Below are 24,894 nucleotides of genomic sequence, written 5' to 3'. Positions count from 1 at the left end.
CTAAATTACATCTTACTAAGTTAACATCTTACTAGACTCTAGCTTCATTCCTTGACCTTTATTCTATTGCTATTCATTCTCTTATTTTATATTTTTTGCTGAAATTCTTTCCAGAAATACAAAACCGACTTCTACCACAAATTATCTCCCGGAAGGACAATCTCTGTAAATCTTTTCACCTTTGGTAAGGATTGTCAAGCCTTCCATCGGGAATTAAGAACTCTATCCTCTTCTTTAAATCCTTTTGACTATTTTTCTGTCCCTCTCTTCATTGTGATTCATAACTACATAGTTACAATCATGGTTTACATAGCTTCTTTGCCTTAGAACAATTAAGTATGATGCACACTTTTATCTAAACCCCAAAACCCATGCTTTTTTTTTCTTTTGGGTCAGCTACACCACCTGACTTGATACAGATCCTAATGCCAGCAGATTTCTGTTTGATTCGGTCCTAGACTTCTCCATATCATCTTTGGTGCTCAGGATTCATTGTGCTTAGTGCTTCCCTCTTAGTAGGGTTTCATCTTATATACTAGCTTTGATGAAATGATATATCTTCTTTCAAATGTAGTAGATGTAATAAATGGATTTGATATTGGGTCTTCAAAGAGATGAGTGACTGCAGTTTATACCTGTTGTGCCATGAGCCTTCCTCATAATATTAAAAAAAAGTCTTATTTTATGTTCATAAAACTTGTAATAATGAAATAAACAAACCAAGCTTCATGCAGTTCTGATTTCATTTAATTACTATATCTACTACAAGTCTACACTGCATTGATCATTTTCTGTTTTTAAGGGTCATTTTACTTTAGTGAAGTCTAAATAATTATTTAATACCATATAAATAAGGAAAATAATATTGGGCACTATCAAATTTTCCAGAAACTCTGAGAGTAATTATTAATGATTGACAGATGATAAAACTGAGATTCCCATAATTTAGTTGATTTTTCACAGTTTATAGAGTTACTAAGTGAGAAAACCTAAGATTAAAATCAAATTATATATATATATATATATATATATATATATATATATATATATATATATATATATATTTCACAAACTCTTACACCTAATAAATTATGAGGCAATACTATAACTTTATTGGATTCTCCATTTAAAATTTTTATTTTAGAAATATTTTTATTAAAACAAATAATTGTATACCTGATTACAAATATCTAAAAAAATAATTAATATCTTCAACCACCACAATGTTCGTAAAACTGTGTAAAGTAGAATTTTAATATCTTTACATATGATTTTTGGAAAAAAATGTTATAATCTGGTGGTTTTAAGCATTTTGGGAATTGTGATGTTATAAACACTTATGTAGCTGTATCCCTGAAGTATTCTGTGATGCTCTTCAGTAGAATAATGGATAAAGAAAATGCACAGTAATACACAATAGAATATTATTCATCATTAAAAGAGAATACATTCATGGCATTTGAAGGTGAATTGATGCAGGTGAAGAATATAATGCTAATAAGTGAAGTAAGCCAATCCTCAACAAAACAAATGCTGATTATTTTCTCTGATATAAAGATGCTGATTCAAAATTGGGAGGAAGGAGGAGTACAGGAGGAATAGACAAATTATAGATAAGGCAGAGAGGAGGAGGAAGGGGACATGGCAACAGGAAATGAGATAGATGCCATTATTCTAAGTAGATGTATGAAGACATGAATGATGTGACTCTATGTTGTGTATAACAAGAGATATAAAAAATTGTGCCCTATATGTGTATTATGAACTGAAATGAATTCTGCTATCATATATAACAAATTAGAATAAATTTTTAAAAATTAGATTATAAAAGAATGTGAGTGAATGCAGAAGAAATAAAATATTTAATATAAAAAATAAAAAAGCCTAATTGTATGTCTAGAAAATATTTCATAAGTTCTATTTTGGAATTTGCAATATCGAAGATTAACTATAACATGTTATGTGAAAAATAAATAAATAAATAAACAACTGAAAGATAGATATGTGGGCTAGGGGTACAGTTTCCTGAAACTTTGTGTGCAGAATATGTAAGGTAATGTTCAAACTCATCAGAAATAGAAGATGTTAAGGTGAGATGAAATTAGAAGTTGTTTTAGTCAGCTTTATTTTTTTTAACCACTGTGACTAAAGAAATTGACCAGAGAAATAGTATAGGAATAAAAGTTTTTTGCAGGTTTAGTGTTTCAGAGGTCTTTGTCTATAGAAGATTGCTTCATTCCTCAGGGCTCATGGTGAGGCAGAACTTAATGGCAGAAGAATGTAGCAGAGAGTAGAAATTCTAGTGATGACCAGAAAGAAGAGACAGATTATCTGTTTTGAGTAAATAAATAAATTTATACTCCAAATCCACATGCCCAATTCTCACTTCCTCGAGCCACACATTATCACTTCAGTTACCACACAGATAATTTATTCAGGAATTAATTCATTGATGACGTTAAGGCTATAACCCAATCATTTCTATTCCAAACCTCCCTGCATTATCTAACATGTAAGCTTTTGGGGGACACCTAACAATTGAAACATAACAGAAATATAGCAGAATATGAGGCTTCTAAACCTCTCTCCCTTTACTGATACATTGAATACACATATACTTATGGGTCCTTATTTGACAAAGTCATGAATGAATTCAGAGATTTAGAAACAATGGACAATAGAGAAAATAAATACATTCAAATGAGTATAAAAAGGTGGAGTAGACCTGGACATTTGAATTGTCAAGTGAAGTGACACATATTTGAGAAAAAAAATCTCCCAAAAGTCAGGGGTCACCTAGAAAAGAGGGATATCAAGATATATATATATAAATTTAAAGTAGCATATATATATATATATATATATATATATATATATATATATATATATATATATGCTACTTTAAATTTTTCTGTAATTTTTACCTAAATTTATTCATTGCTTAGAGAAGAAGTGATATATTAGTATAAAAATGACAAAGTGGTGGTCTTCTATTAACAAGTAAGTTTTTTCATGTGTTTCACAACCTGAAGGCAGAGAAGTTAAATATCAAAGGTGTCAGTTTGTTCCAAGAAGAGATTTACCAGTGGTTTTCTAACTTCTATTGCTGGAAAAATTGGTCTTCTTTTGAATTAATTGTGGGTTGAAAAGGTAAAATTAAGCAAACAACTGATAGACTCCGTGTAACTTGAGCACTTTCTGAGCCCTGACCTACCCTTATTTACCCCAATAATAATTTTAAGCCTACCGATTTTTTTCCAGAAAAAAAGTATCTTCATGCACTGAGTGTCTAACATTAGCAAATTCTGTTGAAAAGAGTTGATCCTAAACTTCTAATATCTATAAGCTAAGGAGATTGAGCATGTGCAAATCTTCATACATTGCAAAGAATTGGATTTGCATTGTGTGTAACTACATCTAAGGATGAAAATTTCCAGTATTAGTGTTAGAAATGTGTGAAAAATTACCGATCTCTGCTTCATCAGAGAAAATATTTAAAGCACACTCTGCCTCTGCCTACTTGACAGCCTAAATTCTGACAAGCTAGTATTAGAAATTTAATGCATCAGTCAAATGCAAAATTCCTACACCCTTTGTAGTGTTGTAAGAATACATTCTAAAAAAATCCAAAAGATAGTGGCTGTGGTTCTGGCTTACTTGTACAGCAATTGCCTAATACTTGAATGTCACTGGATTTAAGCCCCAGAACCAGATAAAATGAATAAATAAAATAAAATAATTTGTCTCTGACAAGTAAATAAATAAATATTTAGAAGAAGAAATTAAAATCTAAAAAATAGTAGATACTCCAGAATATATGAGCATAGATATAAATACTCAGTTGTAAAAATGTTGGTGAGAATATAAATTAAATAAAGCTGTTTTGAAAATGGTATTAAGGTTCTTCAAAAAGTTAAACTAAAATACTATATGATCCATCAGTAATTTTGAATATGGATGTAAACAAACTAGAGTCATTACATTATAGAATACATTGCACTTCCATTTCCATGATAGTATTTTTCACTGAGCCTTGTAATAAAAACGGAAGTACCTTTAAGATAAATGGTAGGTTTGGCATGGTACCCCATGCCTATATTCTCATTAGATTTGTATGGTGAGGCAAGAGGATAATGAGTTAAGAGCCAGTCTCAGCAACTTATCAGTGAGGCACTAAGCAAAAGAGTGAGATTTTGTCTCTAAATAAAATAAAATTTATAAAAACGTCTGTTGATGTAGCTCAGTGATTGACTACCTCTAGTTTCATGTGCAGTCCCATGAATAAAGAAGTAAATAGGCTCATGCTTTATTTTACCTGAAACAATTTACTTGCACCCTTTCTGGCTTAACTGGAGAGGTTATGTAACATTTCTAAACAAATGGTTATCTGCAGAAAAAATGAAGTTTCAAAATAATGTTTTAAGAAGAAGCCAAGTTACCCCTAAGGAAAGAAGTTTGTGACTCTATACAGACCAGATTCTGAAACTGAGGGAAGTAAGGATAATTTCTACTAATAATAAAATCTGTAAGAGTTTATAGTTAAGATTTCAATTACAAATGGTGAGCATTATCTTAATTAATCTAAATTTTCATGGCAGTGGATACTTGAGAGTTTGATGTTATTCTTCTCTCAGTCCAAAGACAAGAAGTTTACCTGGGCAGAACTCTTTGGAATATTTTATTAGATCAATAATACTGGAGTGCAAGAGAATCATACTATTATTTTCAGAGAAGACATCTGTCTTTCTTCAGAGTGTCCTCTTTTTCCTACTTCACATTACTTGTAAGAAACTCATTGCCTTTCAATCTGAGTGATAAGTTTGAAAAGTTTATTTCTTGAATGAAAAAAAAATCTGCATTTGACAATGGGGTGGTCTTCACATTACCTTAGTTTCCCAGAAGTTTCCAGCTCTGTCTCACTAAAAGAACCTTGCCAGCTTCAGGGCTTCCAGAGACTCCTTTGAGTGCCTTAATTCCCTACTTCATGCTATTCCCTAGAAGGCAAAGACCCATGGAATGATATTCATGAGACAATCCAGCAGACTTTAGACATGGTGTCTATTTACACCTTGTATCAGGCAGTTATTAAATCTATAACTAGGTCAATATGGGAAGTTAGGATAAGGACACATTACACAGAAAATTTTTCAAGAAGGAATTTCAAATAAGACATTCTGATAAGTTATCTGTTCCTGGGAAGAAAAAAGGGAGAAGAGACACATTGATGTTATTTTTCAAATTATCAAGTTACGCTTGTATATTTTCCTCTAATATGAAATGTTTACAAAAAGAAAGAAAAATCTTTAAATTGCCATTCAGTTGTTAGAGAAAAATTAGAAACACTACATCTATTTGAAATGTAGGATGAAAAGAATTGATAATGCAAAGAGGAAATGCTGGCATTAAAAATGTGAACAGAGGCAAGTACAGTGGTGCACTCCTTAATCCAAGTGTGTTGGGAGGCTGAGGCAGGAGGATCATAAATCCAATGCCAGCATCATAAAGGGTGAGGTTCTAAGCAACTCACTAAGGCTCTATATTTAAGTAAAATAAGAAATAGGGCTTAGGATGTGGCTCAACGTTTGAGTGAGCTAATAAGTTTTAGAATGACTTACTATCTAGTGAAAAAAAAAACACAATTGCCTGTATGCCAAGATTCATTCACAATTCCACAGAAGTCATATGGAAAACAGGTGGTGTCTTTTAGAAAATGATTTAATTTTTCTTCATACATAAGTGCTTATATATCTATCTATGTATCTATCTATCCATTCATCTATCTCTCTGTTGTCATGGAGCTCTGTAGGGAGTATCTATAGGTCTGATCACCTGCTTATTTTTGTACTAGGAATTGAACTCAGGGGCACATAACCACTGAGCCACATCCCCATGCTTATTTATATTTTATTTAGAGGCAGTGTCTCAGTGAGTCGCAATGCTTCAACATTGCTGAAGCTGGCTTTGAACTTTCAATCCACCTGCTTCAGCCTCTCTACTTGCTGAGATTACTGGAATGCTTGAGCACACATGGCTGATCCTCAGTCTTTTATCAACAAAAATAGAGCAGCCAAAAACCTGTCTTTCTGACTTTATTTGTTCCTGGGTTGGATGCAATTTACTGTCACTGGAATAGTAGACATACAAGGCTCAGTTTGAGTGCCTGTAGCTCTTTCCAGTAGGTCTCTTAGTTGAGAATTGTTCAATCCACACACATCCAGTGATAATGGGGAGGGCTTCCACAATCATCTGTTATCTTAGTTTTAGGAGTATGCCATTCTTTGAATCCATTTCTCTGCTTCCAGTCCTAGATCAGGAGCCCCAAGTTTCTGTACTACACAGGAGTTGAAAAGAAAAAAAACTATTGAGGAAACACTAAGCATACTGAAAGAGAAGAAATAGTAATTGTGCATTCTTATTTTGAGGCTGGGTAGGGAGAATGATCGAAGACAGCAAGACTGGCAATGGTGGGAATTGGAATTGGTGGCCAGGGACTCCTCAGATTTTCCTCCAGTTTCTAGTGGTCAGAGGTTCTCTCTGTTGCAGCTCAGTTTTCAGTTTTCTCAGACTAGTCAAGTGGAGCTCAGATCAGCATTTAAAACCCAGGCTTTCTGTTTCATCTTTGTATTGTGTTTTCAGAACCTTCTTGAATTTCTATTTGGGCATCTGTGTGCAAGAGCCTAGCATGTCCACAAATTGTGTGGTGAAGACTGGAATAATCATCAGAAGAGGACCCAGACTCTATTAGCTCGGTTTCTGCATAATATAAGCTCTAGTTTTTAGAACCATTGTTCTTGCTCCTCCTGAGTTTCTTTCTTTTTTTTTGTATGTTTGTTTGTGTTTGACGCAGGGATTCAAACCAGGAGTTTTTATCTACTGACCCACGTCACCAGCCCTTTTTATATTTTTTATTTAGAGACAATATCTCACTGAGTTGCTTAGCACAATACTGTTTCTGAGGCTGGCTTTGAACTTGCCATTTTTATGCATCCTGTGCTTTCCAAATGTAGGGTAAACAGTATCTCAAATCCAGAACAGCAATCTGATATCCAGAAGTCTTACCTGATATCCAAAACCCCAGCTTAGCTCTCCATTTTTCTGAGAATAAATCCCAGCTCTCTCTTCAAATTCTCAAATCCAGGGTTCCCTTCTCACCTTAAATGAAGATAATATAGAATAGATAGTTAAATGACAAGTCAGCTGTATAATGGACAACATTCTACCACACCTGAATGCTAATGGATAGATATGTTAATGAAAAACATTAAGCCCTATTTCAAATGTAAAAACTCTTAAGGCTCACTTAAGGGTATGCCTTCATCCAAACACTTTGTCCCAGGTGTGAAGCCAGATGGAAGTTATTGGAAGGAGGATGGGATAAAGAATGGAAGTGAACCCAGATGATAGCCAGGATTCTTTTTTCTAAATCTATTTTAAATAGATTTTTCCCCTGTTCTGCCCAAAACTATATATAAACTCCAAAGGTGGCACACTAAAATGGGTTTTTCTTTTATTGTGCTCTCTTCTACATTATGAGAGTTTTATTTCCTCTTCTTAAATAAATCCTATTCTGTTTACTCTTTCCTTCTTTGAGTGTCCATAGATTTTATTCTTCAAATATTTTGAGACAAGATCCTAGACAAGATTGGTGAAGTGGGGAATTTAGTTTCATCTCAAAACTCCAGTTTCAACCTGATCATTTTTTTCCTATGTTTCATTTGGAAGAGATGACTTATTTGTAGTATTTTTTCTCAAAGAACTGGAGGGCAGTTTTGTATTTAAATGCTTTATTCTTTTGTGAGCTTTTCACATTAGAAATAAACAGGGAAAAATTAGGTGATATTAAAAATAATGACTGTCTTTTAAATAAAATAGTATAATTAATGTATCCCAATTAAAGATATTTTTAAAAATGTAATGGGTTCACAATTGAGGATTTTTTTCATATGTAAGACTGTTTATTAAGATGACCTGTAGAAGCATTTCAAACATTCCAGAAAAATTTTTTGTCCTTATGTGGAGGAAAATAAAAATGAGACTTGACTAGATTTAAACTACAGGAAAATTTAATCACAAGAGCTAAACTACATATTGAATTTGAAGGTCAATAGCAATGTGAATAACTTGGTGCATTTGTAATAGCATGTTTTACATAGATATTAACCAGTAGCCTTAGTACTTTTCCATTTGGGTAGAATCAATAACCCAGATATCAGTGAAGCAGTGTTTTATCTCCAACTGTGGTTTTGCTTATCACAGTGTCTGAGTTTAGATTCCCCTTTGAAAAATTTACAGTGATTCGTGTCCTAATTTCTATTGATATCATATAAATATTTGCATCACAGCTGCCACCTTAGGTTGGTAGTAATTTTTATCTATGGTCTTCTAAGTTTTGATTCAGGAGTCATTTTATCTAGAGATCCTGAGACAATGCTTCTTAGCCTCACATAAGAACATGTGCCTGCTAAAGGGTCAACACCACCAAAACCTTTGACATAATCCCTAAAGCTTGCTTGTGAAATTCCTCTTACAGGATAAAACGCTGCTCGAAGTGCCTAAAAGCTCTCCTCAGAATGACAACCTTGTCAGTTTGCTCCATGCTCTGAAAATAAGTGTCTTGCATGGGATTCTTGTGTGTGGTGTGGTCTTTGTGTGAACTCTGTGAGGAATTTTTTTTTAAATTTCAAACTCTCATAATTGTCCAGTCCTTAGTTTTAGAACATTCTGACATAAGATGCCCACAGACACCAATTTCTCTTGGCCTACTTAGAAAATGTCAGTATCTGAGTCTTGCCTTCAAGAAATCAGTTTGAACGGTAAGTATGTAGCTTCTAAGGATAGTAGTGGGATACAGTGCAGTTGGAAGGAATCTTCTGATGTAAAAGGTAGCTTTCATGTAAAAGGCAGATCATTTGGGGTTGCATTCCAGGAATTCAACTCAGGGGCTCTCAACCACTTAGTAACACCCCAGACCCATTTTATATTTTATTTAGAAACAGTTGCTTAGTGCCTCTCCAATGCTGAGGCTGCTTTGAATCCTCCATCCTCCTGCCTCAGACTCCCAAGCCCCTGGAATTACAGGCATTCTTCACCATGCCTGTCTGGTAGTTTATTTTTTATTTTTCATTCATAGATACTGTGAATAAAGCTACAATAAAAATGGAACTGCAGTTATTATTTTGAGAAAATTTTGCTTTTAATTTAGATATAGACTTAGAAATATTATTACTGGAGTGTATGGAATTTTCTACCCAGATTTATTACTTTTCTATTTTATTTATTCAGGTACTCGAGATCAACACAAGACACTGCCAAACTGTGCTACACCCCAACCTGCTCCTCCTTTGTGATACAATGTCTCACTCACTTGCTTAGGACCTTGACAAATTTCTGAGACTCATCTTGAACTTGAGATACTCCTTCTTTATCCTCCTGAGCCACTTGGAGCATAGGCATGCACAGCCTTTCTCTTCTACCCAAAATTATTATTATTGGATTATATGGCATGTTTATCCTCAGCTTTTGAAAAACCTTAACACATATATTTAGTAAATTTATATTTTCACCAATACTTTTCCCTGAATATATATATATACTCTGAATATATATACTCTGGCATCTCTGTAATTATTCAGATATTTGTTTGCTTTATTTTGGTTTGCTTACTGGGAATTTAACCCAGGTGTTCTTACCACTGAGCCAAATCCCCAGTACTTTTCATGTTTTATTCTGAAACATAGTCTCACTAAGTTTCTTACAGCCTTGCTAAAACCCTGAGGCTCTCTTTCAAGTCAGAGTCCTGAACTTCTGGGATTACAGGCCTCTATCACAAAACCTGGCTTTGAATTTTTTTTTTTAAAGCCATTCAAAAATCCCTGCATAGGATGCAGAATATCTCTTGGATTCATGTACTAAATCTCTTAGTGGAGTTTATGTGAAGTATGTAGGAGTGTTTTGTATAGATTTTTTTTTTGTAATAGACAGGGATTTCTGGTTTCTAACACCTTTTCTGGACTATTATTTGGTATAATAATCCATACAAGTGCTGAAAAAACAATATAAATCTTTGGTTTTCAATCTATGTAGATTTGCACATGCTCAATCACCATTGCTTCCAGAGTTTGGAATATCACAACATAGTAACTTGAACAAAATATGTTCAAGTTGAGAAACTCAGTGTACAAGCAAACTCCTTCTGGGAGCAATTGGTAGTTATGGCTTTATTACTGAAGTTAGCAGGATTGGGGCTGAACTAATGAAGAGCTAAAGTCTTACTCAGTGTACCAGTGGTTTCTTGTATTTCCCCCTGTTATACCCACAATAAAATCTAGAAAGAAGCTCCTAGGATAGCAATAGTAATTGGGGAAAAATGTAGGCAAATTTCTTATTGAGATTAACTGATAGCTTTGATACTTGCTTACTTCATTGCCTTAATTCCAGCGGATAAAACACTTGCAGAGACTTTCATGGACCCTAGAAATTACCATATTTTTTATGGCTTACAAATTTGTGTACCACATCTTCCATATTTCTCTTTGCTGTGGGTGATGCTGTTCACTAGGAATTTGGTCCCAAATGTTGTACTTTACTCAAGACAGAACTAATGCTCGGTGTACCCCAAGTTTTTTTTTATAAATTAAAAGTAGATATTATCTAAATTGTTGAATGTATTTAAGCCTCTCTATTCATTTAATACCGTTTCAAAGAGAAACTTATAATATGAGTAGCTTATTACTCTTAACTGTATTTATAAAAGAAGGGAGAGTCCAAAATTATAATATTCTGCTTTTTTCCAACATTATCTTCCCTAAATATTTCTTTTTTGTTGTGTTGCTGAGTTTGGAAAAGAGTACTTTGCACATTCAGCACACACACTTCACTAGTAAACCATGCTACCAGTCCCAAATTTCAACTTCAAATAGGATAATTTCACCATTCACATCCAATATTATTTTTCATATGGATAGTTTTTTAAGGTCATTCTATTGCTGTTAACAAGAACAAAAAAATTATATACATATGGATTCAGATTTGGTTAAGTTTTGATTAATTTCTATGTGTTATTGGTATATAGGTTTAAAATATACATTAATCTCACATAATGATAATTATTTTATTTTATCTTCTAAATTAGAGGCCTGAGACAATTTTACATATTTTTTCTTAGATAAATTTTAGAAAAAAATATTTAAGCATGCTAAACTTTTGATGGGAACATATTATACATTAAATTCGTAAATGATTTTCACTACAATTATGAGTTCTATTTACACATATAATGTGTATAATGGAGCATTTTATGTCCTCTTTAAATTTTTGTTTTCTGATAAGTTGTACATATTTTTCTTGAAAGCTTTATACTTGTGATGTGTTAAACAGATATCACTTGTGTGTAATACTTATGTATTTTAATACCAAGTAATAAAAAAAGATAAAAAGCCTAGAGATCTGGCTCAGTGGCTAAACAACACTGGGTAAAAACCCTGGTACCAAAAATATATATATTAATAGATATGAAGACATTGATCACTTAAAATGGGAAACAGGTAGGCACAAGAATGTATGGCAGATCCAGCATTTGCACAATTCAGCATTTATTGCAGAGAAACAAAAACTTATGTTCTCACAAGACTTATACATGAATATCTATGGCAGTATTATTAATAATCACCCAAACCTGAAAACACCCCAATTATCCTTCAACACAAAAAGCCAAATTATCCTGTGGTATGTCCATATCATGGAATAGTATGTCTTAATCAAAAGGACAAAATATTCACACATCAAATTAGCTGGTTGACTGTTATAGAGAATTATTCTAGTGAAGATGAATTTTTAGAGATTGCATATTTTGTTATTCCATTTAACTAATAATCCTAAATAAGCAAAATTATAGAAACCAAGAACATCTTATTGTTTGCCAATAATTTGGAAAAGGATTCTGATGGGAGGGAAGTAAATAAATAAATAAAATGGTACCACAAAGAAGGGAGCATAATAGTAATAGAAATATTTTATATCTTGACTGTAGCAATTTCATTATGTGGGTTGTTATATTGAATTCTAATTTTGAAAGATGGTATTGTTAGACACCACTCTGTGACATTTCCTATTATATTAAATGAAGTTTTTATTTTGAGGAAATGTGACATTTTCTTAGTTAGACCTATAAAATAATAATTAAATACTGTCATTAGATAGTTAGAGGAAACTAACTAAAGGAAATATAAGATCACTTTGTATTATTTTTTACAGTTTCTAAAAATAAAAATTTGAATTAAAAACAAATCTACATACAGAAAAGACTGGCATTAAACAGCATGCATACTCAAATATGTTATGTAGTCAGAATTAGCAAGTTTGCAATCATTAGGTCACTACCAAGTATTGATACGAAAATTTGTTTTATGATAATAAAAAATAAAGTTGGTATCTATGCACATATATGATTTTTTGAAAACAATGAATTATTTGTATACCCTTAACTTTTAGTAAGCCTTAAAATCAAATGGTATTCATTTCCTATAAAGAGATTTTGTGATATTATTTTTTCTATCCCAGATATTTTGCATTTTAATATAAATTTTAAAATTCACAATATAAATTTCTCCTTTATAAATTTCCACTTTTGTAGATACCATTTTTGTATAGTCTGGGATTATGATAAACTTCAACTCATAGGTGATTTAAAAAAGTAATATCTTAAAAACAAAGAGAATTTCAATCCATAAATACAGTATATCTCTCCATTTATTCATGCCTCCTATAGTTTATCTGTTTTATCTTAATGTTTGATCTAGAGATCTTACATATTTTTGCTGAAACATTACAAAACATTTGCCTCATTATTTACTTAAAATGGTTTATTTTAAATTTTTCATAATAAACACATATAATAAAATTTTTTTATTAAGTAAGTCTCAGTTATACTATTTTGTGTATATTCCTTGGTTTCTACATCTATGAAATAGAGGCAATAATACCAAAAACTTTTAAGTTATTACATGTCCTGTGAATAGTTAATAATTAGAAATATAATTTTAAAAAAACATAGTGATGACACAAAGGTCCAATATTATGCTGCAGAGTGTATGTTATAAGTTTCATATTCAAAGATAATTTAATTAAATTACACAGCCTCATTCCCACTTAAGATTTTTCATAGCCCAGGTTAAAATTCAGAGATTTTTTTTTAAAAAATGTTGCTTTGAAATGCCTATAACATTTGTTTTATTTTGAAGTTAAGTTGAGCAGTGTAGACTATCCTGAGATGACAATTTAAAAAGATATGTAGGCATTGAGATGGTTCTGCTCTCACAGTGTGGATTGGTATTGCTAGAATTTACCCACCCTATGTCCCTCAACACCTCACATTTCCAAACCTCTGCTTGTTTCCTCAGACACTCTGCATGGTTTACTATTATATTAAGTGAAATCTGTATTTTGTGTAAATGGAATATTTTCTTAGTTAGACCTTGAAAATAATAATTAAATACTGTCATTTCATAAAGATCCATGCATGGTTCAGGATAGAGTCTGTTTTTCAAGCATAACTGAAAATCATAAGTTCAAATTAAAAAAATAAAAAGAAAATTTGTCATGATATAAACATCCAAATATTTCATTACCTGAATTCACCATTTGCTATTTCTTCTCTATTTTTCCAAATAATTCATACCAATAGGGATGAGAGTAAATGGAAGGAAGATAAATGATATATTACGAAGTTGTATTTTTAATTAAGTTTATTATATTTCTTTTCAGATTGTAAAACCTAATGACTAAATGGGGCCTGTAAAATAAATAAAACTACAATAAATGCTAAAAAATCAATTTAATTTTATAAACTCGAGAGATCTATCATTAGCATGCTGGCATATTTCTTTTTAGTCAGTCTTTCCACATTACAATACACCCACATACATATATATACACTCAAACACAGAAAAATATTTCTATCCTGATAACTACATGTTATTTTTGAAGGCATCAGGGATTGAACCCAGAGGTGCTTAACTTGGGATCCAGGAGGCGAGGCACCCAGAGGCAGTTCCAGTCCCAGTGGGCTCACTTGTTTTTCTGTACCAAGGCCAGAGTCATTCTTTCTTGGCACCTGGTGATGTGTTGATAGCCAAATGCCTTGAATGGTCTGAACACGGGCCTTTCCTGAGAAAGAAGTGTTGGCTCATTGCTGGCTCCTGACAACTACACAGAGATGGCCAAGGAGACCAGAGCTGAGACAGGACAGGCCACTGCTGGGGAACATATTTTCACCGACTAGTCAGAGGACAGAGTGGATAGATGCAGACCAAATACAGGGGTGGTTTTTTTGTCTTAGTGGGTGTGTGTTTCAATTTGTGGTTTTGTCTCATGTTCTGAGAACATGAAGGAAAAACGTTTTTTGTTGTTGTGGTTGTTGTTGGTTTGAAATGGACTGTTAACTAGTGAGTCTGTCTATGTCAGCGGATCCCACTGGGTTTGTGGTTAAAGAGAGTAGAGAGAAGAATGCAGCCGTGAATGTGTCCTGTCTAGTGGAAATCTTTGCAGGACTCCTCCTGGCCAATTTATGAATGGACTGCTGCTTGCCTTGCAGATGGGCAACACCTACCAAGATCCTAAGTTCCTGTATTCTTCCTGAATTTTGGCCGCTCTCTGAAGGGGTTCATGGTTTTGTGTCCAAGATGTGTACCACCATCAAGCTCTGTGACATGGTCATGGACTGGATTGATGAAGGGAGTGGCAAGCATCTCTGAAAAGTCAAAAATGAGCATGACTGATAAGGATCTCTCTGGAGAATCCCTGCTTGGATACAAAGCCACCCAAGTTTCAGGATTAGGAGCTGTCAGTGCCACAGTGTTCAATCAAAGAAAAGTTTTTCTCCAGGTTTCTTTCCTCCCTATTGTTCTGTTCCCCTGAAAGTCAGGGAGGTCTTTGCCTTCAGGCACTCCTTTGGGAATCCTCAAGAAAACAGTTTCAAATGGAAACGAAGAGGCCTAATCTGTGCCTTTTAGGTAAAGTGCTTTGTAAAAGCTGTGTCTGAATCAGACTCTTGGCCCTGTGTGTGGCTGTGAATTACATTCTCAGCACCCCAGGAAACTCAAGAAAAATCCCATGTGCTCATCCAAATCTAAAAGGATGAAAAAGAAGTGTAATATTGGATGAAGTCTCTTGCCTTCCTCTGGTCAGGCTCCTGACCCCGATGAAGTAAGAACAGGGATCCTCTGGGTCAAATGAGTTGTTGCAAGCCTTCCAGTAACTATCACACAGGTCTTTGGGTTTTTTCATGAGTCCAGTATGCATAAAGAATCTACCCCTGACAGGCAGGAGGCCTCTAATTTGAGAAGAAGAGCAGTATTAACTACAGGCCCATTTTATCTATCCTGTTTCTCAGGAAGAGTGTCCAGGCCACCATGACATTTGGCACATGATGGGCATGAGAGCGTACTTTGCACCCCATCTTAGACTGCTCCCCCTATGCAAACCCCCAGCCAGAATGTTATAATGAGTGTCTGTATGGAAGAAGATGAGGGCCATGTGGGAGTGTTTTTGTTAGAATAGTGGTCTTTTGTGTGGTGGTTGGAAAAGATGACTGGGTCCACCTCAGCTTGAACTCTGGTGTGATGCCATTAGAGACTGAGTTCTGGAACCTCAGAGAACTGTTGCCATGAATTGTGTTGGGATTTGAGAAGGCCAGGCATTAGAGGAGCCTTTGGAAACTGAGATCTAGGCTGAGGGTGGCTTTCTCCAGAACACTGAGAATCTCAGCAAGGTGTTCACATGATTTTGCTGTTAAAGCCTTTTCAGCTCTAGTTGAGAGCCAAAACTCACATGAACCTCATATTTTAGACCCCAATGGGCCTGGATTCCTGTGACCTTTTGCCACTCCTTGAAAATCCTTGCCTGCATGCAATCTCCAGAGCTTTATTGACAGGGATTCCTCAACCCTTAATGGCTGCTGAATGAATCAAAACCCACAGTGCACACTTCTTCTTTCTTGAAATATGGCTAGGCCAAAACCATGAAGTTTTTGAGAATTCCATTACCAAAATCCCCGGAGAACCTTCAGATCACCTGTTCCTCATCATGACTGAACCAGCGAGTGCCATTTTTGACAGAGTGGAATTCATGTCCATGGTGAAGAACACAGATGCCAGTGAGTAGGAGCCAGCAGGGAACTGCGCCTGGAGCATTTGAGTGCACGTGTGTGACCAACGTCTGTGGTGGGCCCCTATGCTTCTGTCATTGGCTTCCAAATGACATGTGACTGACAAGGAGCAGCCAGGAGACCCTGAACTATAAAGGCATGTTGTTCTGGGGAGAGGATTTGTTGCAATGCTCAGAATCAAGTTGCTATGCTCATGTGGGAAAGATATATGGGGTAGCAGCCCAGTTTGTGTTTTTTCCTTCAGACCCTGCCTCACCCCACATGACAGAGCTCCCTCCAGCACTGTGTCCCAGTTGACCTTTATGTATTTCAACAACAAACACCAAATTTCCAGGGAAGCTGCAAGAAATGCCATTAAAACTGGAGGGTGAGCCAAAGGCTTCACAATCCACCCAGGGAGACATTCATACCCCAATGGCCACAGTTACCTACAAAGAGACCAAGCTTTCATGGTCTCACTGCAAAGGAAGCTAAAGCACAAAGCTATATTTCTAGTGCACAAATGTCAGAGGCAGATAGTTAAGAAGTCATTAGGCCAGCAAAGTTCCATGTTTGTGGAATGTTTACCCTGTCCCCTACTTTTGGGATCTCTTCTTCCACACCCAAGTTTGTGAGCTCCTCAGTATTTCTAATTCCAGATATGTATTCACAGATTTTTTTCCTCTTCTCCTCTCATAGTGTCTTATTTGGGGTGATAGTAATGTCAAGGCAGTGTGGTGGATGACAGTGGAAGATTTTTATGTGGCACGTGTTCGCATATATATTAGACTCATTTTCCGTTTTGCCATTTGAAATATTGAATCTCTGACACTAACCATAACCTACTAGACTCTGACTACATCCATAAAAATAATCCTAAAGGAATAGAAGTAGAGGCATTTGATAGGAGGCTGGGTGTATACTTGGACTTGCCTTTTGCTTCATCAGAGATACATATTATAAAACCTGTCACACATTTTTCTCCTTTTATTTCTCCATGAATTTTCAAAATTAACAAATATGTAACTTCCTGACTCCCTGTCTCTGTCGCCTGGGTCACAATGTACATTTTTATATACACATATATAATCCTACTGACATCACAGGTATATTCTTGAGAGTATTCTGACTTTGGAAAATACAAATTTCATGAAGAGATCACTGCCCCCCAAATACACTGAGGTCACTGAAAATTCAATCTGTGGTGAGCTTATACTTCAACAAGTTTATCCATGAAACAATGTAGAGGAAAATGAATATTTTGGTACATATGTGAAGGATATATATCCCCTTAGGAATTTCGATTGGCATACGTACTATTAAATTTTAATATATTAAATATATAGTATGGATTTGCAAACATGAAATATATGTTTCATATACTTATACTACTTTGATTTTTTCAAGTCCATCTGTGTGGATTTATAATCAACTTCTCACAAGATATTTCTCAGAAATATTAATTTTCTTGACATACATATTCATTTCTGAATACTCAAACTGAACTTCAGTGAATATTGAGTACTAACCTTAATATTTCTACAGTAAGTGACCCAGTTTAACATCAATGAAAGTATATTCATATGGGGCATGATGTGTATTTTGAAGTAAATTTTTTTGCCAGCTTTGCGCAGTGGCAGTATCGTAGCCAATGAGGTTTATCCGAGGCGCGATTATTGCTAATTGAAGTAAATTTTCATTCAAAATTGTTAAATACCTATTTCTTCAGAAACGATACATCACAGGGTGTATCATTTCATCCAATATTCACAAATTGATATGCACTTTCATTCACTCCCAGTATCAGAACCCATGTATTTCTCCATGTTTCTTTACTTGCTTTTTTATGAGATTTCTTTTATAACACATTACTTTTGAATTCCAACATCATTTTCGAAGCAAAACTCAAACACAGTTTGGTATAATTAGTAACCCTAATATTACCACTAGATGTATGACTACTTGGATTGAATGTTTGTATGTGAATACCAGATTTCATGTATTTTTGAAAATATCAATTCAATCCATTATTTAAAATAGTAACCTGTTATATTTTTTATTCAACATATGGTCTATTCATGCATCATCTCTATATACGTAGACCCAGGGTACACCTATTTGTATCCCCAAACTCCCCACCTATTTGTATCCCCAAACTGATAGGGTTTCAAAACATGCTCCCAGAAATGGTGGAAGAAATATGCATGTCACCTGCTCCATGTATTCCTTTTATCACTCCATCCTCTGGACACAAAACGCAAAACTCACACTTATCTTCTTCTTCTACCAAAGCCTAATTTAATGAGAGCATGGATTACTAAAATCATCTACGTCTGTGTTGCGTATCGTTTTCAAATTTCAATCCTATGGTGAGTATACACTTGTTTATTCCTAGGATAGTGTATTCAACCACCCCCCTTTAAAAAAATCCCTGATCTTGTCACTCATTTTGTACATTCCAGATCTCCTAACATCCCTGTTGATATCTATTTCACCAAGTGCGTTGTTGTGACTGACCCTTCATTTTTGCTGACATTCCCATTTACACACTAATAGAAATTCATTGGATTGCAAAAAGGGCCTTTTGTCAAAATTCTAAACTCACTCTTCTGTACTCAAGTACCATTTATGGTCAAAAATTGATATTATTAGATGGATTCTCAAAGAAGGTGGTTAAGAAGATATTTTACTTCCACGTAGTTGACAATTACAGTTCATCAATTGCTAACCTTAAATTTATTTCATTAGTAACTGAATGCTGTTTTTAAAGAGATAATACATCTGGGTTTTGATCTACTTTACTCTAAAAATGATGCCATCAAGCAAATAGTTCCCAGGTAAGGATCTGGAAGAATTTAGGCACTGACCTCCTTCATCCCTTCTTTCCATTGACATCAATTTTACACTAACCTTCCTGCCCATTTCCATTTATTCTTCTTGCCCACTTATGTCCATGTCACATTTCATTAGCATCTATTTTTAAAAACCAGATTAGGAAAAAGAGAAACATATTCAAATGTATTCCTATGCTCTAAAAACAAATTTCTTGGTAAAAAGTAAAATATATGTTAATGACACCTTAATACATGAAAACATTTTAAAACTATCTTTATCTGGGCAAGGTGGCACATTCCTATAATCTTAGCAACTTGAGAGACTTATGCAAGGGGATCATGAGTTCAAAGCTAGTTCAGGAACTTAATGATGCCCTGAATGCTGAATGCTCTAAATAAAATATAAAAAGTGCTGGAGATGTGACTCAGTAGTTAAGTTCCCCTGGGTTCAATCCTCAGTGCCAAAAAAAATCTTTAAAAAAAATCTGAGTGTCAAAATTTGAGAGTTGGCTATGTTTAACATTCATAGATTTAAAAGTCATTACCTTCTGAAGATATATAATATTTATTTTTGTGCAAATGTGATAACTATCCAGATACTAACTGTTCATTCCTGGATTTGAATTTAAGTTTTTGTAGATATGTATCCAGAAATTTGGCCTGAAATTAACCCTAAAATTTTATTTTTAGGTCAATGCTTGAAATTCATTTTTACATGTAAATATGTAAGAAGTTGATCGTTGCATCTCAGTTCATCCAAGACATAGTTCTCACACTGTTGAATTAGATTATTTAGAATTAACCTGGGATTTAATGCTTTAGAGAAGAGGAAGTGAAAGAAATTTATCTCAGATAGAATGAATCTTTACTAAGGATTACCATATGTAGCATATTAGCATATTCTCTTAGTCTGTACTACTTTGATATTACATTGCATTTTTCCCCCAAAAAACTACTCTGTTCTTGCTGCCTGCTTTCACTCACCACCAACCTATCTTTGTATGGTATGACAACTAGCTTTAACCTATGATTCTGTTTCAAAACTTCATTCTTGTGGATATTCAGATTTGTGACACCATTTGTTTAAAAAAAAAAAAGTCTTTGCCCAAATGAGTATTGTTATGGCACTCATGTTAAAGATAATTTGACTTTATATATGAAGTTTATTTCTGGCCCTTGTTATTTCATTGGTCTGCTCTGCAATTATGCCAGTACCACATATTTTGGTTGCTATAGCTTTATAATATGTTTTGAAATCATTCCTCAAAAGTCAAAGTATGAGTTCTTCAAGTTTATTTCTTTTCTTAAAATTATTTAAGCTTTTCATTTTCTATTGAGGTTATACATAATTTATAAAGTGTTTTTTTTTTTAATTCTGCAAAAAACATCTCTTTGGGATTTTGATAGGGATTATAGACTGGGTAATATGATAGGTGAACAAAGAATATTTCTATTTTATGTGTCTTCTTTAATTTCTTTTTTTAAATATTTATTTTTTTAATTTTTAGGTGGACACAATATTTTATTTTTATGTGGTGCTGAGAATTGAACCTTACAAATGCTAGGCGAGCGCCCTACCACTTGATCCACATCCCTAGCCCCTCTTCTTTAATTTCTTACCACATTGTTTTTTATAGCTTTCATTTCTTTGGTTAGTTTTATTTCTCAGCCATTTTTAATGCTATTATAAGCAGAACTTTTCTACTTAATTTCTTTTGCGATTGTTCTGTGTTACTCCACAGAAATGACTTTCTTATATTGATTTTGTATCTTTGTTTCATTATTAGTTCTAACAGTTTTTGTAGAGTGTTTATGGTTTTACACATAAGAACATGGCATCTGTAAACAGAGATAATTTTTACCTTTCCAATTTGTCATGCATTCTATTTATTTTCTTCTTTTCTCCCTCCCTTTCTCTTTCCTTCCTTCCTTCCTTTCTTCCTTTCATCCTCCTCCTTACCTCTCTCTGTCTCTCACTTTCATTTTCTTCTTTCTCTGGCTAAGACTTCTAGTACTGTGTTGAACAGAAGAGGTGACAGACGATAGGTATCCTTGCCTTGTTCCTGATCTTAGTGGAAAAGCTTGTTTTCCACCATTGAATATGATATTAACTCTAGGCTTTTCTCATGTGGCTTGTGTTATGTTGAGATAAATTTCTTCTATTTTTTAGTTTATTGAGTATCATGAAAAGAATCTCATCATGATAAATACTTTGTCATGTAGAATCTTCACAAATGCTTTTTTTTTGTTTTTATATCAACTGAGATGATCACAGAATTTTTGTTCTTCACTCTGCAGATGTAAACATATAAAGTTTTATAATTTCTTCTGTTCATAATGCTTGTAGATTCTGAAAAGAGTCAATAAAAGTTTCAATTGTTTTCATGAGTGTAGATCAATAGCAGATCTGGGAGAAACAGGGATGGACCCATGAGGTTTTAATGTTCATTGATATTTTGTAATGTAGATGTTTGCACACTGGAAAATTCTAATTTTTCACTAAAAAGAGAGTTATAATATTTTGCAAAATTTTATTTAAAAACATGGCTATTTTTCTCTTTAATTGTAGCTAAAGTGAATGAATAATGGAGCTTAGTTAGTGTACTCCCAACTGGATGTGACTCAGGCCTGTTCATAGGATTTCACTGAAAAGATCAATTAAAAGTCTGTCTTGCTTAATGGCCAGGATGTAGGGAAGAGAATTTTTAACTTCTTGATGATGACAAAGAAAGAACACAAGAATAAATCACTTAACCTCTTTTTGAATAATTACTTCTTTATGCAGAATGAGGCTTTAATGTCCATGGATATTTTATAATGTAGATGTTTTCACACTGGAAAACTCTCATTTTTCAATAAAAGATTTCATAAAAATATTACAAAGATATGAAATATTTTCACCTCCAAAATATCATTGACCATTTAAAATGGAATCTTTTTTTTTGAAAGCTGGAAAATATTAAAAGTTTTCAAATATTATAAATTTATTTTTGAAATAGAAAATAGTGACATCAGTATGGAAGGACTTCATATATTGTAGCACTTTATTAATTTAGAAATAGCTTTTCTTAAAACTACCTGGTAATTTAGCCTTTCATTTCCTTTGCAGTGTCCTCTCCAGGGGAGAATCTTACAACTATATGCAAACTCTCCCATTTAATGATCAGTTCCCACAAATCATTAATCTTCACCCACATCTCAGGTGGTATACTCATAGGATTTTGTAGATGCTTAGATCTGGTTTTAGAGCTCCACTGTTTTTATTTGAGTTATTCAAGTTAAATATAATGTTCATCACTCTTTCTTTTATTAAAAACTAGAGAAGTTAGCCTTAAATTACTCAGAGATCATGTTATTCTTCTGTTTACCAACTTTCTCCAACTTTCCAAGATTAACAGTTTTCCTCCAGGTAAGAGTTAAATTCTCTGGCTGGTGCTCAAACTTTAAAGATCCTCTCATCTCCGAGCTATTGTGTTTCTTGTTCTTTCTCTTGGGGAACACTCTACTCTCAGTTACACATATAGCTCTGACCTTCACTTCTTGTTTGTTTGGTTAAAACGTCAAATCCCAAATAAGTTTTTTTTTTTCCAATCATTCTCTTAAAAAGCCAGCTATCATAACTGCACAATCAATATCCAAAATTTTACCTTTATATATTTTCCCTAGCACTATCACTACCTCAATTATGAATATCTTGTTTAATGCCTTTCTCCTGACATTAGTCTCTTAGAATCATGAAGGTGTGACTTTCTGTCTGTTTTATTTGATGTATATAAATCCAGACCTAAAACAGTGCTTAGTAAATATCTCCTAATGGGAGAATTAAATAGACCTGAAAATGTTGTTCTGTTGAAGGAACATCCTATTGGTTATCTTAATTTGAAAGATATTTTATGACTCTATTTCTTAAATTTATGTACAGTTTTTCCACTTATTTAATTCCATATACACAGACTCCATACTTCTCAGCTCTTTGGAATAGTCTCTCAGTCTATTTTGACTTTTAAGCTTACTACTTCTTTTTGAGTTATAAATAGTTGATATATATTGCAAAATTAGAATGCAACTTTAGTGCACTGTAGCCAGAATATTAAATAATGCATATTAAGAAAAATAACAATTCTCCTACCACAACCTTGAATCCAAAATAACTCATTATCTGTAGTTTAGCCTTATTAGGACATCGATCAAGCTATTTTTGCTTATTTATTTCATAGTGAAAAAAATTTATATTATATATACGTGTATGTATATGTATATTTACATATGCAAAATTACAATATTTTTGTTTTGCATGGTCTTATCTAAATCTCAGCACTCTGTTTTTCCTTGTTCTTGTAACATATGCTATAATAATACCGAACTTCTCAGTTCTTTAGGTTAAATTAGTAGTTTAACTACAAAGAAATTAACTTTTCATTTATCTCTTACAATTTCAGTAGCTTCAATTATTCTTTGGAGGTTGCTATTTTTCTTATTTAATGAGGAAGAATTGTTTTTCAACCTGGTAATCTCTGTGGGAGACCCAAATAAAAGTCTAGTTGGAGACTAAAAAGTATTTCAGATTATTAGAAACATATGATGTACATTTCTAAGGAAAAAGTGGATGTTATCATTGAACGTGAGGCACACACATTGAACATGAATCTTTTTGTCCTACCTTGATGAAAGTACTTTGAAAGCCTCATACTGCATAAAACTCAAACTGGCATATCTCCCCTATGATTAAAATTGAGTATGGGAAAAAAAAAACAGCCTGATGTTTGTTAGGAGTTTTAATTTGGTGACGTAGGTGTGGTTTGTTTCTGTTTTTTTTTCCAGGGGGATGTTCCTGGATACCATTCTCCCCAACCCTGATGATAACTGCATACGTCCGGCAATTGGTCAGGGAACCCGATTAAGCAAAGGAGATATTGCACAGGCAAGAAAGCTGTATAGATGTCCAGGTATTGCACAAAACAAACACAGAGGCATGCCTGGGCTTCACTATGCTCTTCCAGATGCATAAGCCAGAATTTAACTCTTGTCCTTCTCTGTGCTGGAAAAGGGTGTATATAGTTCAAGTGATCCAAAATGAGATAGAACAGAACTCTGGAGTACTCACAGCTATAAATAGAAACAAGTTGCTAGAAATCAAATGGTATATTTTTATTTCTTTTAGCATTATGAGTAAGAGTCAAATAGAATGATCATCTGATCACTGTTAAGTAGTATCATGATTTTGTAGCTAAGTGCTATTTCTTGCTCACAGAAAAAGATTATCTTTTCAGAATGAGATCCTATAGGATCTTTTCTTGCCAGAAGCATTATTGATGGTATGTAAACTAAAGTTTTATCAGTAGGAATTTATAAGTTTTTTACAAAAAATAATTTCTAAGCATGTTGCTAGTGAATTACTGAGTAAGTGTATAAAATGATGGCTAGAAGTTCATGATTTCAGTATGGGCAATGGCATTATTGTATTAATATTTCTGTTAAAAGGAGTTTCCTCTCCATTAAATCACATTTGCTAAGGAAAATTGTGAGAAACTATTTTTTCCCAATTTTATTTTTATTAGTTTAAAAAATTTAGGTCCATTAAATTTTCAGAGTAAAGCTGAGGTCTTTGAAATTTAAGTGACTACATAAAAACTTTTGTATCTCAATGATGCAATATTGAAAACTTCAAAATTTTTCTTTTGCACATAAACATTTCTGTATCATATCTACAGACATTTCTACTTAATGTTAATTAGTTAATTTACTTCATGTTATTTAGGTTAAATTCATATTTGAATAATGCCTTTTAAAAATATTTATGTAGATCTGTAAAATACACACATCTGTGTGGTGCTGTTTTATTATTTTTTTACTACAGTTTATGATAGGAAAGATAAATTTATAAGACAGTTACTACTTGGAAAAAGGATACGGTGATCC

The 24,894-nt window shown here is 33.6% G+C and overlaps 1 pseudogene; it reads left to right on the top strand.

Moving 5' to 3' along the window:
* Nucleotides 1-17,763: 17,763 nt before the first annotated feature.
* Nucleotides 17,764-17,873, top strand: LOC120888260 (U4 spliceosomal RNA; annotated as a pseudogene).
* The last annotated feature ends 7,021 nt before the right edge of the window (nucleotides 17,874-24,894 follow it).

The sequence above is a fragment of the Ictidomys tridecemlineatus genome, chromosome 16 (genome assembly GCF_052094955.1).
Source record: "Ictidomys tridecemlineatus isolate mIctTri1 chromosome 16, mIctTri1.hap1, whole genome shotgun sequence".
Lineage (NCBI taxonomy): Eukaryota > Metazoa > Chordata > Mammalia > Rodentia > Sciuridae > Ictidomys > Ictidomys tridecemlineatus.
The sequence above is the reverse complement of the archived record's forward strand: the minus strand, read 5'-3'. Positions and strand labels throughout refer to the sequence as shown.